Below are 16,576 nucleotides of genomic sequence, written 5' to 3' on the forward strand. Positions count from 1 at the left end.
GCTCACATCACAGTAGTAGACTAGTAGTAGTGTAAAGGGCATAAGTCGAGGGCGGCCATAACATAAGGCTATTACTTTCACATCTTCCTCTCCCTATCTAGTGATATCTAGAGAAAGAGATCCGCTGCGTGAGCAACCCCGCATGGCAAAAAGTAAGCCAAAAGAGCTTAAACTCTTTTTTGTTATAGTTCCACTAAGAAACTTGAGTCTTATAAAAGAGGCCACTCTACGAGGGCTTGACCAATTCTATCTATGAACTCACTTATAAAGTTTGGCCTTTTCCACGAGATCGGTTCATCACTCACAAACTTACTAGTCAGTGGTTTAGTCAACATGTTTGGAACAACTTCAATCCCAGAAAAACCAAATGCGTTCTCCACTTGTGATTCCGTCTGTGAGAAGGAGATGGTAGAGAGATTCAGCATGGTGCTCACTAAACCTTCGTAATATCTAACAAGTCGAGTCTACTCGCATCTCTCTCTTACGAGGCGTGAACCTTTCCTATCTCCTATCTTTGTAAAGTGTGCCCTACACTATAGATGAGTTAAGATAGAAACATATCTGTTAATGTGTCATTCTTTTAGTGGGTCTGTGTTCCGTATACCTCCCTTAGTGAATCGCATAGTAAGGATATTTATTTACCTCCATGAAAGGGAAAGGCCAGACTCCATCCCATTACTTGGGAATGGAGGGAAGAGAAAAATGTCTGCCATAGAGAGCTACAAGTCCCATTAAGGTATGAGGCTGAATCCCTATCTTCTTGATACCTAGCCTAGTAAAAAGATTAGCATAATAGGCAGCTTAGTTCGGTAATAACGTCTATACAACAAGAGCATCCAGCCTTCAAGAGCAAAGAGCATACGGAAGGTGCTCCACTTACAGTTAGGCGGGAAGAGTGGCCTTGGTTTAACTCATATTCATGAGGGAGGCCCTTTGCCCATTCCTGTTTCGAATGGAGGGTAGGTTAAGCATCATTCCTTATTCAACTACTAGTTAGAGAAGAAAGGCAAGCTCGAAGACTATGTTAGGTAACAGTAGACATTTATAGGGATTGGATGATCTTGCATGAGATTGTTTGCTACTCGGAATAGAAGGAAAGAGCAAATAGGGCCAACTGAGAGATCAAGGGCACTTCATGCTGCTATTGACTATGCAAAGCTTCCTACTTCAAACTAACTCCTAGGATAGCTGCCTAATAAAAGATAGGATATGGGCACATCCAGCTAATAGAAAGGGCAGCCCATAGCCTCGTATGGAGGAAGGGAAAGAAACCTGCCTTCAAGAGCTACCTTATTACACTTTCGTTTGGTAACTAAACTTCTCTCAACTCATTTCAACTCATCATTACAACTTTTTCAAATCCCAACATAAAATATAATAAACATTATAACTTTTTCAAATTTTAAATAATAATAACATTAAAAAATAATATTCTAACAATATTTTATCATCACAACTCAACTCAGTTCAACGTCCAAACGCAACCTAAAACAATTAGGAAATAAAGATCAAGGGATAGACTAACAAACCAACACCCGCCTTGGGGAAATAGTTGCAAAAGGAGGAAGTCGTAGGAGGGAGTAAGGGTGTAAAAATAAAAAAGGGAAAACCAGTTGAACCAGACCAAACCAATGAGTTCGGTTCGATTTTTAAGTGGTCTGATGAGGTATCAGTTCTTAAAAATCGAAACCGTCCTAAACTGATGCAGTACCCGCTTTCATATTTTGAAAACAGATTTAAACTGAACTGAATCGGTATATATATTTATAATTTTTTATATTATATTATATGTTGAATTACTAATTATTTATATTAATTAGTAATTTAGCATATATATTATATGCTAAATTATTAATTAATATAACATGAAATTCTAATTTTATTATTCAATTCTATTAATCTTATAATATAAAGTTAATATAATATGTGATATAACATAAAATAATCTTATAATTTTTAATATAACATTTGATATAACATAAAATAATCTTATAATTTTTTATATAACATTTGATATAACATATATGTAAGAATGCACAGCGGAAAAGTACCTCAAGCTCAACTTAAAGAATTGCTCCACAAGTTTTTCCAGATTGATAAACTCCAAGCGTTTTCCTTTAGTGGCGAAAGTGTACTACGTAGTATGGAACTAGAGTAACACTTAATCAATCCACAGCCTAAGTAATTTTTTCAAGAGAGAACAAAAAGAGAGAGAGTATTTTTTTCTATTTTTCAGATCATCAAAAACACAATTGGGGAGGACTATATATAGTCCTCCTCTGCATGGCTGGCCTTAAAGGCCAGCCTTCAATTGTATTATGTAACGGCAGTAACGCATGGCTTTAAGCCATGCGTTACATGCGTTACAAGCAGGAGGGGGTCAGCCCCACGTGGGCCCCCCTCCATCTAATATCTCCCACTCGCACACAGTGGGCATGACCTCAGGTCAGCATCTCTCTAATGTTCTCAATCTTGTTCATACAAATAAATAGGCCGTGCGACCACCAAGCACATCTGTAGAAAGGAGGGAGTACATACACCAAATCTCTCCCAGAGAAGACCAGCATAGTAACATCCCTAACGTGTCTGGTCATGTCCTAGACTTATTTGATTGCATCAAGATCAAGCATTTTCGAACCCTCTTGAATTTAAAAAACTCAGAACAATGCTTGACTACCTCCAAATATTTCAATGTGTTCACAACCTTTAGCCGCTACCAAGATGTAGCGTCATTCGTATGACGTCAGCAAACACTATCGAAGATATGATATCGAATAGTCTTCCCTCTACACTCATATCACTCAATTTTGGTCGAACTGCTTTCCCAACAATGCCTCTTTAGACCGTATCTATCATGGTCATAGACAGCATGCCAAAGTAACAAACATTACAACCTCCATCTCGTGACATAGTCAAAAGTAAAGGATATTTTTTAAGGAATGAGACTCACACAGCGAGAAAGAGGGAAACATTTTACTCATTTACTCATATGGTCGTATAAACACATATAGTATGAAACACATGCTACGGTGGATTTCTCTTTCTTAAAGAGCATATGTCTATATCAACACCGTACAGATCTTAGTTTAGCCGCTCCTTAAGCGTCCAACCCGAATTCCTCTATTTGCACGTCTCCAAGGCGTCAAAGAGGAACTCGCATCTGGCTTACTACAGGCTACATGGATGGTGGGGTAACCCATGCATAGTCCTATTAATGGACCTCATCTTAGCTCCCACTAAGGCGACATAATTTTGTGTCAACCTACTTATCCCTTTGGACAAGTACCTAGGGACACAATGTCTCATCTCTACTCGCTACTTAAGCGTCAAAGGCGATCGCTCGTGTGAGTGAGCCGATCCAAGCCTATTGACATATCTTGTGTGTGTGTATTAAAAACAATACGATAAAGACAAAAACTGAATCATATTGTATTAATATCCCAAAGGAAATGTTACATCTTTATGTCATTTGAAACACAAATTACATTTATAGTCTACGCAGTCCTAGATTCCTAACATGAGCCTCAAAGACATCTCTTGCTATAGGCTTCGTTAAGGGATCAGCAACCATGCGACTCGTAGAAAGATGTTTCAGAACCACTTCCTTTTGCGCTATCATGTCTCTGATGTAGTGATATCTGATATCTATGTGTTTGGTTCTTCCATGATACTTTGAGTCCTTAGCATATGCGAGGGCTGCCATGCTATCGCAGAATATTGTCACCGGATCTGATGTATCCGTGCCAATGTCTAAATGCTTGAGGAACCTCCGTAACCAAACAGCTTCTTGAACTGCTGCAGAACATGCTATGTATTCTGCCTCCATGGTGGATAAAGCTATACAGGGTTGTTTCTTGCTGCTCCATGTAATGGCACCTTGGTTGAGCAGAAAGACAAACCCAGTGGTTGATTTGCGCTCATCTAGGTCGCTGCTCCAATCGGCATCACTGTAACCTTTTAGCAGCAAATCTGAACCCTGATAGCACAGCACATAGTCCGCAGTTCCCTTGAGATATCGCATAATCCTTTTGACCGCTTTCCAGTGAGCTAGTCCGGGGTTTGATTGGAATCTACTCACTAAGCCAACTGCATAGCATATGTCAGGCCGAGTACATATCATTGCATACATCAGACTACCCACAGCATTAGCATAAGGGACACGAGCCATCTTTTCCTTTTCTTTTTGAGTCTTAGGACACATCACTTTAGACAAGTTCTCGCTCCTTGCAACAGGGGTGTCAATGGGTTTACATCCATTCATTAGGAAGCGCTCGAGGACTTTCTTTATATAAGTCTGTTGAAACAAACACAAAAGTCTCTTTGAACGATCTCTGTAGATCTTAACTCTCAAAATGTATTCTGCCTCACCCATATCCTTCATCTCAAAATTGAAGGATAACCACTCTTTTGTGGCGACTATCAACCCTTTATTATTTCCAGCTAGTAGTATGTCGTCAACATATAATGACAACATAATGAAACTCTTCTTAGACCTTTTGACATAAACACAATGATCCTCTGTGATCATCGTAAACCCATTCGAGAGAATGGCTCGATGGAATCTGAGGTACCATTGTCTAGATGATTGCTTTAGGCCATATATAGATCGTTTGAGCTTGCACACTTTGCGCTCTTGACCTTTGACCACAAAACCAGTTGGTTGATCCATATAGATCTCCTCATCTAGTTCTCCATTGAGAAATGCTGTCTTAACGTCAATCTGGTAGAGTTCCAAATCCATGTTTGCTACTATAGCTAGAATCAGGCGAATTGAGGCAAACCTCACCACTGGTGAAAAAGTCTCCTCATAGTCTATACCTTCCTGTTGGGTATATCCTTTCGCCACTAAGCGAGCTTTATACTTATCTATTGATCCATCCGACTTGCGTTTGACCTTAAGAACCCATTTGTTCCCAATAGTCTTACGTCCTATTGGTAGATCAACCAGATCCCAGACCTGGTTAATCTTCATAGACTCAATCTCATCATTAAGAGCTTTCATCCACTCATCTTTTGTAGAAGATGAGAGAGCCTCATAAATTGTCCTAGGCTCGTCATCATCATGCGGAGCTACCATAAAAGCTTCCCCTTCAATCTCAAAACGACGACGGGGAATACTTTCGCGTGTGCTTCTACGCGGCTGAGATTGTTGTGATTGATTGACAAGTGATGTGCTCCCACTCGGATTCAAATAATTTGTAGGAGCTTGAAGAATTTCTTTCTCATTCTCAACTAAATTCCTTGGAGCACTTTCCTCTTGTTCTACAATCTCATGAAGTTCTAAACTCCTATCAACCTCACCTCTACTTGGAAACTCATCTTCAATGAAATCCACATCTCGTGACTCAATCTCAGTCACACTTCCATCAGATTGCTCACCTATTAATACATACCCTTTAGAGTGTTCTGAGTACCTTATAAAGATACACTTCTTCTCTCTAGGGCCTAACTTCCCATACTTATGAGAAAGATTGTGAACAAAACCCGTTGAACCCCATGGCCGCAAGTTACTCAAATTGGGTTTCTCGCCGGTCCATAGTTCATATGGGGTGGAAGTTACTGATTTGGAGGGCACTCGGTTAAGAATGTAGGCAGCAGTCAAAAGTGCATCCCCCCAAAAAGAAATTGGTAGGTTTGCTTGCGCCATCATTGACCTAACCATCTCAAGCAGTGTTCGATTTCTCATTTCCGCCACGCCATTTTGCTGGGGCGTATTCGGCATCGTCAACTGTCTTTTGATTCCTTTTTCATCACAGAGCCTTTTAAATTGCTCAGAGAGATATTCTCGTCCTCGGTCAGTTCTTAGAGCTTTTAAACTCTTGTCTAACTGATTCTCAACCATTCTTAGATATCGCCTAAAGCATTCCAATGCTTCAGACTTATGGGAGATTAAGTAGACATGACCGTAATGTAAAAAATCATCTATAAATGTGATGAAGTAGACACCTCCGTGTCTTGCCCTCACACTCATTGGACCACAGATGTCTGAGTGTACTAATTGCAGTGGAAAAGATGCCCTTGTGGCTTTTCCAAACGGTTTTCTCTTAGCTTTTCCCATTAGACAATGTTCACATGTGGGTAAGATGACCTTAGTGAGATTGCCTATAAGGCCTTCTCTAACTAACCTAGTCATTCTATCTTGCCCTATATGGCCAAGCCTAGCATGCCGTTTATATGAATCCAAATTATCAGATGTAGAAAAAAAAGCAATTGACTCATTTATATTTGAATAATCTAAATTCAATATCATAAAACCGTCTTGTAGAAAAGCATTGCCATAAAACACATGGCCCAAATAAAATGAAACATAATTGTTTTCAAAAACAATACGAAAACCAAGTCTTAATAGAGTGACTACAGAAAGTAAGTTTCGTCGGATCTCGGGAGCATATAGCACATTGTGAAGGAAAAGAGTGCGGCCACCCCGCAAGTCCAGCTTATAGGTACCAAGTCCCAGTACCTCAACGCTAGCTCCATTCCCCACCTTGATATCACGACTCCTAGCTGGAATCCGGCGATACTCAACAAATCCAACTCTATCTCGCGCTATGTGTTCGGTCGCTTCTGAATCAACAGTCCACACAGGATAGGAGTGAGCAACCATCACATGGCTAGTTACAAAAACAATGCGAGAAAAGTCAGAGTGTACCTTCTTCGGCTCAGTGCAGTCATGAGCGAAGTGGCCATTCTTTCCACAGTTGAAGCACTCTAATTTCGACTTGTTCTTCCCGCGCTTGCCCCTCTTGCTGCGCTGAGAAGTTCCTGACACCTTCTTAATTTGTCCAGCAGCTACTCCATTCTTAGACTTCTTGCGCTTAGGCCTTGATGCCTTACGCGAACCAGAATCAGCCACATAGGCGGTGTGATTGGGCTTGGCAGCCTCTAGGCGCTCAGCCTCCAATTCCAAGTGACGCGAGACATCATCAAAGTCTTTGATATTCTCGTTATGCGTCAGTTCTGGCTCATATTCTCCCAAGAATTCGGCAATGATCTTATCACTGCCTGGACTTGCTGTTCATCAGTCAGGTTGTTTCCTGCCGACTTAAGTTCGCGGATCATGGTTGACATAGCCCTAAGATGCTACTTCATCATGTGGTAAGAATGCATCTTATAGGAGTCAAACCTCATGGTTAACCCACGCAACCTAGTGGCTGAAGTTCTACCAAACTTTAACTTCAAAGCCTCCCACATGCTTTGGGCAGTGTCATAGATCTCGAACTCACACATTAGATCATTGCGCATGCTGTTTAACATTATTATGCGCGCGCACCGACTTTTCTTAACCCATTGAGTATAGGCTAGTTGATCTATTTTGTGTTGTTCCGAGGTCCCTTCCCCGGGCTCAGTAAAGGAGTGAGATAAGGCCTCCAAGACCTCTTGCTCATCTAAAACATATTGGATCTTGCGATGCCAAATGTAATAGTTCTCCCCATCCAATTTCTCCCCTTTGTTTAAATCGGCAACTATACTCTTGGATGTCATTTCACTACAATACGCAAAGAAGGGATATTACACACACACCTAAGAAATCTGCCGCGTCTATCCAAGTTAGAAAAAAAATAATTTAGACATGTCGCAAGATCGAAAAATCGCTAGGCTTCAGAATCATCTCTTGCGCCACAATATCCAATTATTAAATTTTTAACCTAATTCCAGCGCAAATTCAAAAAAAATATGGGAGAATTAATCATAATTCTCAACCATACTCCCACTATCTTAAGTAGTCATCAAGTCCTAGTCACATGTAAAGACATAACCTACTAAAATTGTAGTAACCTTTTGGGCCAGTCTACAAGGACAGCTACTCCAACCACAGTAACCTGTTGGGCCAGTCTACAAAGATGGTTCATATAAGACCATTACAGTACATTTTTCTTGTTCCATCAGTGCATTTACAGTTCTTACTGGGGTCACTGTGGTCTTTTGGCTATACAGTGCATTTACAGTTCTTACTGGGGTCACTGCAATTTTTTTTTCAGTCTATCATTTACACTGACAATTCTAACTAAGACTACTTAGTGGGAATTTTTTCTATTTTATCAATAAAGACTAATGTATAAACATTCAAGCCTAACATTCATAGATGATAAAAATAATCACATATCCACATGTTCAATTCACATATACATGTAATCACATTTAATATAACAAATTAAATAAAAGATCACATGTAATTTAAAAAAAATGGAAAAAAAAAAAATATCATGAATATAACTATATTCACATGTGATCAAATTTAATCTAAAACATTAAAAAAAATCACATGTAATATAACAATATATCTTAGCATATATTAAGACATGCAAATTTCATCCCCTCCTTTTTTTTTTTTTTTTTTTTTTTTTATTAAACACTGAAGGGCCGAATGGCCCAAAATCAAATTGGGCCAAGCCCAGCCCGAGTCATAAAAAAAAAAAAAAAAACGTTTGAGCTGGGCCTCACGGCCCAAGCCCATGGAAGGAAAATGACCTAAGGGTCATCTTCTTCCTCCATCGGCTACTGTTCACGTGAACAGTAGCCGCTCCACAGCAGCACGCCGCTGCACCTCCATGGTGCCCGCAGCACCTCTCTGGTGCGCGCTGCACCGCGGTGGTGCGCGCAGCACCTCGGTGGTGCAGCGCGCACCAAGGAGGGGATGAAATTTGCATGTCTTAATATATGCTAAGATATATTGTTATATTACATGTGATTTTTTTTAATGTTTTAGATTAAATTTGATCACATGTGAATATAGTTATATTCATGCTATTTTTTTTCTATTAAACACTGAAGGGCCGAATGGCCCAAAATCAAATTGGGCCAAGCCCAGCCCGAGTCATCAAAAAAAAAAAAAAACGTTTGAGCTGGGCCTCACGGCCCAAGCCCTTGGAAGGAAAATGACCTAAGGGTCATCTTCTTCCTCCATCGGCTACTGTTCACATGAACAGTAACCGCTCCACAGCAGCACGCCGCTGCACCTCCGTGGTGCGCGCTGCACCGCGGTGGTGCGCGCAGCACCTCGCTGGTGCACGCTGCACCGCAGTGGTGCGCGCAGCACTGCGCTGGTGCTCACAGCACCACCTGGTGCGCGCAGCACCACTGCGTTGGTGCTCACAGCACCACCTGGTGCGCGCAGCGCCTTGCGGTGGTGCGCGCAGCACCACTGCGTTGGTGCTTGCAGCACCACCTGGTGCGCAACATTTTTTTTTTTTTTAAACAGAAAAAAAAAGAGAGGATAAAAAAAAATACAATACAAATCTCAAGCATATGCGAGAAAATATTATAAACTGGAAGCAATTTAAAAAAAAATAGCTCTGATACCAATGTAAGAATACACAGCGGAAAAGTACCTCAAGCTCAACTTAAAGAATTGCTCCACAAGTTTTTTCCAGATTGATAAACTCCAAGCGTTTTCCTTTAGTGGCGAAAGTGTACTACGTAGTATGGAACTACAGTAACACTTAATCAATCCACAGCCTAAGTAATTTTTTCAAGAGAGAACAAAAAGAGAGAGAGTATTTTTTTCTATTTTTCAGATCATCAAAAACACAATTGGGGAGGACTATATATAGTCCTCCTCTGCATGGCTGGCCTTAAAGGCCAGCCTTCAATTGTATTATGTAACGGCAGTAACGCATGGCTTTAAGCCATGCGTTACATGCGTTACAAGTAACGCATGGCTTAAAGCCATGCGTTACAAGCAGGAGGGGGTCAGCCCCACGTGAGCGCCCCTCCATCTAATAATATAAATTTTAATCTTATAATATAAAATTAATCTTACATAAAATTTTAATCTTAAACATAAACATGAATATAAATTTACTTTTATATATATATATATATATTTATATATCAAGGATACATTTTTGGCATAATAAATTATAATATATATTCTTTTTATAAATACATTTTCACACATTTGATTATATATACTCATGTAAAAAGTCTAGAACTTATATAGACTATAGTTAAATTCAATACTATACTAGTATATGTTAATTATTATAAAATAATTTATTTATATTATAATATAAATATACTAATAGTTTAGTATATGTAAATATTATATTATTACTAACATAGATAATTCATAAAACCGAAAAAAGGGACCAGATCAGACCGGAAAAAGAAAATGGTTTTAGTTTCGGTAGTAAATCGGTCCGGTATTAGTTTTTAAAATTTCAAAACCGATATATACCAGTTCGGTTATAAAAATAAATACAAAACCGAACTGAATTGAATCAGTTATCCCTCTAGCAGGAAGTCTTCCTATTCTTTACTTATCTTTGCAGGCAATTCACGAGAAAGAAGTGTAGGATATTTAAACTAGCGAGACCTTACTAACCCAAGCCCGGGTTGCCGGGAACAAACTCTATACCTGGGGAAGAATTCCTCGAAAGAAGAGGAAAAAACGAAGCTATCATATGCTCGTCGTATCTTCTGTGTCTGGTCAATACTAACTGCTCAAAGGCACGTAGGAAGAATGAGAACTAACTAGCGTACGCAGACTCAGACACTCGATCTAACTACTAGAGAGAACCACAGGCGGGAGGGAAAAGGAAGCAAAATAAATCATGTATTTTTCTATTTTATACTACAAGTCATAGAAATCAGATCATGCAGAGGCAAGAGCTAGAGTTTTCTCAGTCCGAATCTATCCTACAATAAATGGATTTTCGAGAACAACCATCTCATGAGACAAGTTCAGTCTGCTGCGTCTACTAGTCCAGTCATCGTAAGCTAGTTAAATAGCGTGGAAAAAGAACCTAGTATAGGCGATCCGGCTTAGTAACATACAAAAGCTAGCTCCATGGGAGAAACTTCCTCACATACTGGATAGGTGGACCAGTCACTTGAGGAAGACTTTCGAGACTTGGTTTGATTCCTTATCTTGGATCAGGACCGAACACTAGCAACCTATTCATGAAAAGAAACGATTATGTAAGAAATTGGTTGGGGGCTAAGATAGGTTGATACTTTGAACAATAAACAAAACACATATTCAATACCAACCTTTTGTCGTACACAATCAGTTGTGGAGCTCCTACTCTGGCTAGCCCTATTTACCTCACCTTGGAGGGAGAGCTCTTATTCAACATAGACGAATAAGGCCTCATAGGGGCCAAAAGCACTTCTATTTATTGAAGGAAATGTGCGGCTACTCCTAAACTTGAGAGGTCCCTTCTTGGAAAGTTCCCGAAGGAAGTGAGCAATCCTTGTACTAATTAAATCCAAATACAGAAGATTATGTGCCCCAAATAAATAAAAGGCAGTTCGTGCACTACCCCTCTTATTTCTATAAACAAAATAACTCTCTCAAGGGAAATCCCTCGCATACAGAAAAGTATAGCACATTGTCCTGCCAAAAATGACTCGAGGAAAATCTTGAATCTTTGAATACATAACTTGAAAAGTCAGATTGGGATAGCCGCGCTTACCTCAATGGTGGGAGAGACGGGGTTCGAGAACCCTTATTTACTTAGATTGATAGGGAGTCCACAGAAAGAACAAACCAGTTTTTAATAACACCGACAACAGAAACTCCGATCGGAAAATCAACTATTTACTTTTAATACTAGGATGTGACTCAACCTGTAAGTTCGCTATTCTTAATCAAGGAATAGAGTAAGAACTTAACTACTCCTCTCCTCCTATTTCATTTTAGTATTTTTAATATGACTTTATATGATATGTTTGATTTATTTTATAGTAAAAATAATTTTTAATTTAATGTATTATATTAAATTAAATATATTTATAAATTTTTATAATAAAAGTAATTTTTAATTTAACGTATTATATTAAATTAAATTTATTTTTATAAAATTTATTTGTGATAAAGCATTTCTAAAACTCTTTGGGCCAAATAATTCATATAATAATTGTTGTTTTTTAATTATGCAATTAATAGTTTAATAAAGTAGTTATCAACTGGTCAAATGCACGAGACAGTTAAGAGAGCAAAAGCTAGTCAGAAAAGAAGAATATTATAATAAAATAACACAAAGAAAAGAAAGAAAGTAAGAACAAGCCAAGTACGACTGTACGAGAAGTAGCCCGAGCTCACGTCACAGGTTGGCAAAGTTGACAAAGGTAACAGAGTCGTTATTCTCTCACTTATCTAAGAGTATTTCCATAAGAAATAATGATAGAGCCATCCGTTGGCTCAATTATGTATTTTTTTTATATGTTTTTGTATAGTTTTTTTTATATAATTTTTTTTAAAATTTTAAATATTTAAAAAAAATAAAAAATTCATAATATCATTAAAAAATACTGTCTTAAAATTTTTTATTTTTACTTCTTGATTAAGGAAATATTTTGTAATAATTTTTTTTTACTTTATGATTAAGAAAGTATTTTTTAATAATATTCTAAATTTATTTTATTTTTGTAAATATTTAAAAGTATTAAAAATTTTCTATAAAAAATAACTGAAAAAAAAAACACATGCTAGAGCCAGCGGGAGCCACCAGCGGTGGCTCTAGCAGTTCTCTTCCATCAGGCCATCATAAAATTTCTTATAATTTAGTTAGAAAGTATATTTTTTAAAAATTTTTCTTAAATTTTATTTATTTTTTAAAAAATTTCACATCTCATTCTTTATCTATTTTTTATTCTATTAAAATAATATTTCTCTATTTTTTCTCTATTAATTTTTTCTCACTTTCATTTACAAATTTAACTAGTCAATATTTTTTCTTATGTTTTGAACTATTACTTTAGTGAATATTTTAAATAAAAATTTAAATTATTTTTTATATTTTTAAAATTACTTTTTTATATTTTCGTAGTTATTTACATTATTTTTAAAACTATTATTTAAAACTATAACAAATATGAGTATGAGAGAAATGGTAGATAATTGGAAAAAGCATTCATTTAATTGAAATGAATAAAATATTGATAAAAGTGATTTAGGGGAAGAATAGTGGTTCTCCAAATATGGGGAACCGCTATTCATTCCTTAAATATTTTCTCTAAAATAGGGATTCGGATGGAGGGAGGTTTTGAGAGCATTCCCTAAATTTTTCCTCAAATTATAGGAAAAAATAAGTTATGGAGAACCCAATAGAAATGCTCTAAAGTTACAAATTTGAAATAGTTTTAGAGACTTTGCATGCTCGCATTTTCGTAAGGTTGTGGTGACTCCACCTAAGATCATAGCTTAGCTATGGTTTAATCTAAAATACCATAGCAGTGAAAAGTCCTCGTAGTTATTAATAGCTATGGCTCAATCTAAACATACCGCAACGAGTGAAAAGTCCTCGTAGGCACGCCTACATAGGAGAAGCTATATTGATCACCTCTTTCACTCTTTTGAAGGAAAAAAAAATACAATAAGTGAAAATAGAGCAGCAGCCACGGAATAAGGCCAAGAGACCATAAACAGTCTCAACCACAAGAATGATTTGAAGAAAGTATAGTCTGTATTTCTATTTCCTTTTCATTTTTATGGTGTTAAATATTTTACAGAAGTTCACATGCAGTGAAAGAAGGAAAAAAAGATTAAGGAAAACGAGGACTTTGCATAGAAAGGGCTAAACTCTACAAATCACCATTGTAAGGGGATTTCCCCCCCAAGGTCCAAAAGGTCCTACTAAGCCCGGCCCAGGACAGGAAGTCACGAACTCGGCCCACTAGGAGAATCCTCTATATATAACCTGTAGGAGGGATGGTGCTACAGGAGATGAGACTCATCGATCTGAGGCCCCCACGGGTAGTGTCTAGTCATCTAGTACCCGCCCACATGGCAGGCGTGACATACGAAAAACTGTTGATCTACTGACAGAGAAGGCATGAAAGGACCAGGGGAAGACAGACTAAGAGGAGAAGGTTGGAGAATCATGTCACATGAATGGCTCTACCACTCGGATAACACGCCACATTAATAATGCAGTTACAGAGCCATGCCACATCAATGAGGCCATCGCAGAGCCACGTTGCATTTAAAGATTCTAACAAAATGGACGTATGGGTAACCTAGACTTTATGAAAGCAGGCATGATTTGCTCTTCAAACCTATAGTATAAATAGTTGATCCCAGGTACGAGGATACTCTCTCTGATCCCTAGACTCTTTTGCTTATTTACTACACTCCAAGAATATTTACTAACTTTGGCATCAGAGGTTCCTTGGCCCCAAGGCTGCCCTCTCAAAGCCGCAATATTTTCTACCTTATGTAAGGCTCGTTTTCGAATACCTGAGTTGTTTGAGCTTTGCCCAAAGGTGTGCGAAACACGATGTTAACAATGGTGCTGTCTATGGGATCGTAATAGATCTTGTGTGTCCTTCTCATGCCTGCGACAAACCGTTTTGAACAACTCAGGAGAAATATGAGAGACGTCATGGAAGCAAGGTTGAAAATCATGGAGGAGTAGGTGACAAAACTAACTTGTGAAGTGGAAACACTCCGCAAAGAGAATGTGGAACTCAAAAGACCCCAATGCGAGCAAAATGGCGAGGAAGCTAGTGACATTAAGCACGAAGGGTCTCGGAACAAGACGTTAACAGTGGCGCCGTCCAGAAACACATGCAGGACGAACTCCACAGCCTTAAGGGAAAGTACGAGGAAATAGCATGGAAAGTAGATATGTCATCAACGGTGGACCAGTTGCTCACAAACACGAGTCTACCCTATATTGAAGAACTGATAGCAGAATTGATGGCGTTTCTTTTACCACCGAAATTCAGGGTCCCCGTTAGGGAGATGTATGACTGAGGAAAGGATCCTCTCGAGCACTTGGAAACTTTCAGAGCTCATATGACGCTGCATGGCTTCCCCGGGAAAATTGCTTGTAGGGAGTTTCCACTGACCCTAAAGGGGTCTGTGCGTGTATGGTTTGGATCATTAGCACTGAAATCAGTGGTAGCTTCGACCAGCTAGCCCGGCTGTTTTTGACCCAATTCATGTCTAGTTAAAGAAGGCGACGTCTGACTACGTACCTCCTCACTATCAAACAAACGAACGATGAAAGTCTAAAGTCCTACATGACCTGATTCAACAAGGAGTGCATGACCATTGATGACCAAGACGAGAAGATAACCTTGGCAGCGCTCCTAGGAGGCGTCTAGCCGCGCTCTTAGTTTTTGGCAGAACTAGTCAGAGGGACTCCCGTGACATTGTGGGAATTCATGGATCAGACCGAAAACTTCATTAATGTGGAAGACACTCTCCGAGCATTGACAAAGCCGCAAATGAAGGAAGTGGATAGCACGAAAAGGAAGGGGTCAAGGCCAAGCCCCATGAGAAAGGGGAAAGGGGCTCCTAGGAGAAACGACGAGAGGAAGTCCTGGCAAAAGGACTCGGACCACGGTACGACCAACCCACGTTCACTATTCAAAAGGAGGACGATCGGGTACCGTCGGTCCACCTCACACAACACTGAAGATTGTTTCACCCCGGGAGGAATGAAGGAACATGCAGAACAGCAGAGGAGCTGCCACTCCCTGGCCAGAAGACAAAGGCAAGAGTCGAGGGGAAGATCGAGGGAAAGGAGCAGGGATTGAGGTGACCGGCATAGACGGGCCAAAAGCCCTCAATGACTGGAGATAAGGGGGCCACAGCCAGATGTCCCATTCGCTACCAAGGGAGCAACCCCCCGTTGAGAAGATTCGAACTATAGCAAGAGGGTTCACGGGTGGGAGTATCACCTCGTCGGGAAGGAAAGCACATGCCAGGTGGGCCCGATACTACGAGGTATACTCGGTAGAGTTCCATCTGGCCAAACAATGAAAGAGTGACCCCACTACTGTAACCTCGTTCACAGAGGCTGATGAAGAAGGAGTTTTGTACCCCTACAACGACACCCTAGTGGTCTCAATGCTCATCACCAACTTAACCACCTGTAGAATCCTCATCGATAATGGGAGGTCTACAGACATCCTACTCTAGGAAGCCTTCGTCAAGAAGGGTATTGAGGCCTCCCAGTTGCTCCCGCCCCCATGCCTTTAAAAGATTTCTCTGGAAGCATTGTCCGGCCTGTGGGAACCATCATGCTATCTGTCCTGGTGGGAAGTAGCCCCTGCACGACCCCTGCTATGGTCGACCTTCTAGTGGTAAAAACTCTGTCGGCATACAACGCCATCATCAGAAGGCTCACCTTCAACAACTTAAGGGTCATTACATCTACCTACCACCTCAAAATGAAGTTTCCAACTCCCCAGGGAGTGAGGGAAGTCCGAGAGGAGCAGGTGTCGGCGAGGGAATGCTACGTACAAGAGCTGAAGTAAAAAGATGAAGGGTTCGCCTTGGATTGCACCAAAAGGACAACATAGGTCGGGCACCATTGAAGAAACTGTAGCTAGCCTCCAACTACAATTCGCCCTGCCAGTTTCTAGGAGAAAAGAGATGGTGTTCTGCTTTGGAGAAGAGGAGGGGCAACAACCCCCCCCCCAGACCGGGATTCTGAGTCCCATAAATTTTGTAGCTTCTCTTCATCGAGCTTTCTACATTCATTTTTTATTTAATAAAACGCAACATTTTAGGATCATGCAAAACATTGGCTACACGCTCTCATATTATCGATAAAGCACCAACAATAAAAAATGCGACAAATGAAATCTATGATGGCAAGGTCATCAACAACTTACCTTC

This window comes from Juglans microcarpa x Juglans regia, chromosome 1D, assembly GCF_004785595.1.
Source record: "Juglans microcarpa x Juglans regia isolate MS1-56 chromosome 1D, Jm3101_v1.0, whole genome shotgun sequence".
In the NCBI taxonomy this organism is placed as follows: domain Eukaryota; kingdom Viridiplantae; phylum Streptophyta; class Magnoliopsida; order Fagales; family Juglandaceae; genus Juglans; species Juglans microcarpa x Juglans regia.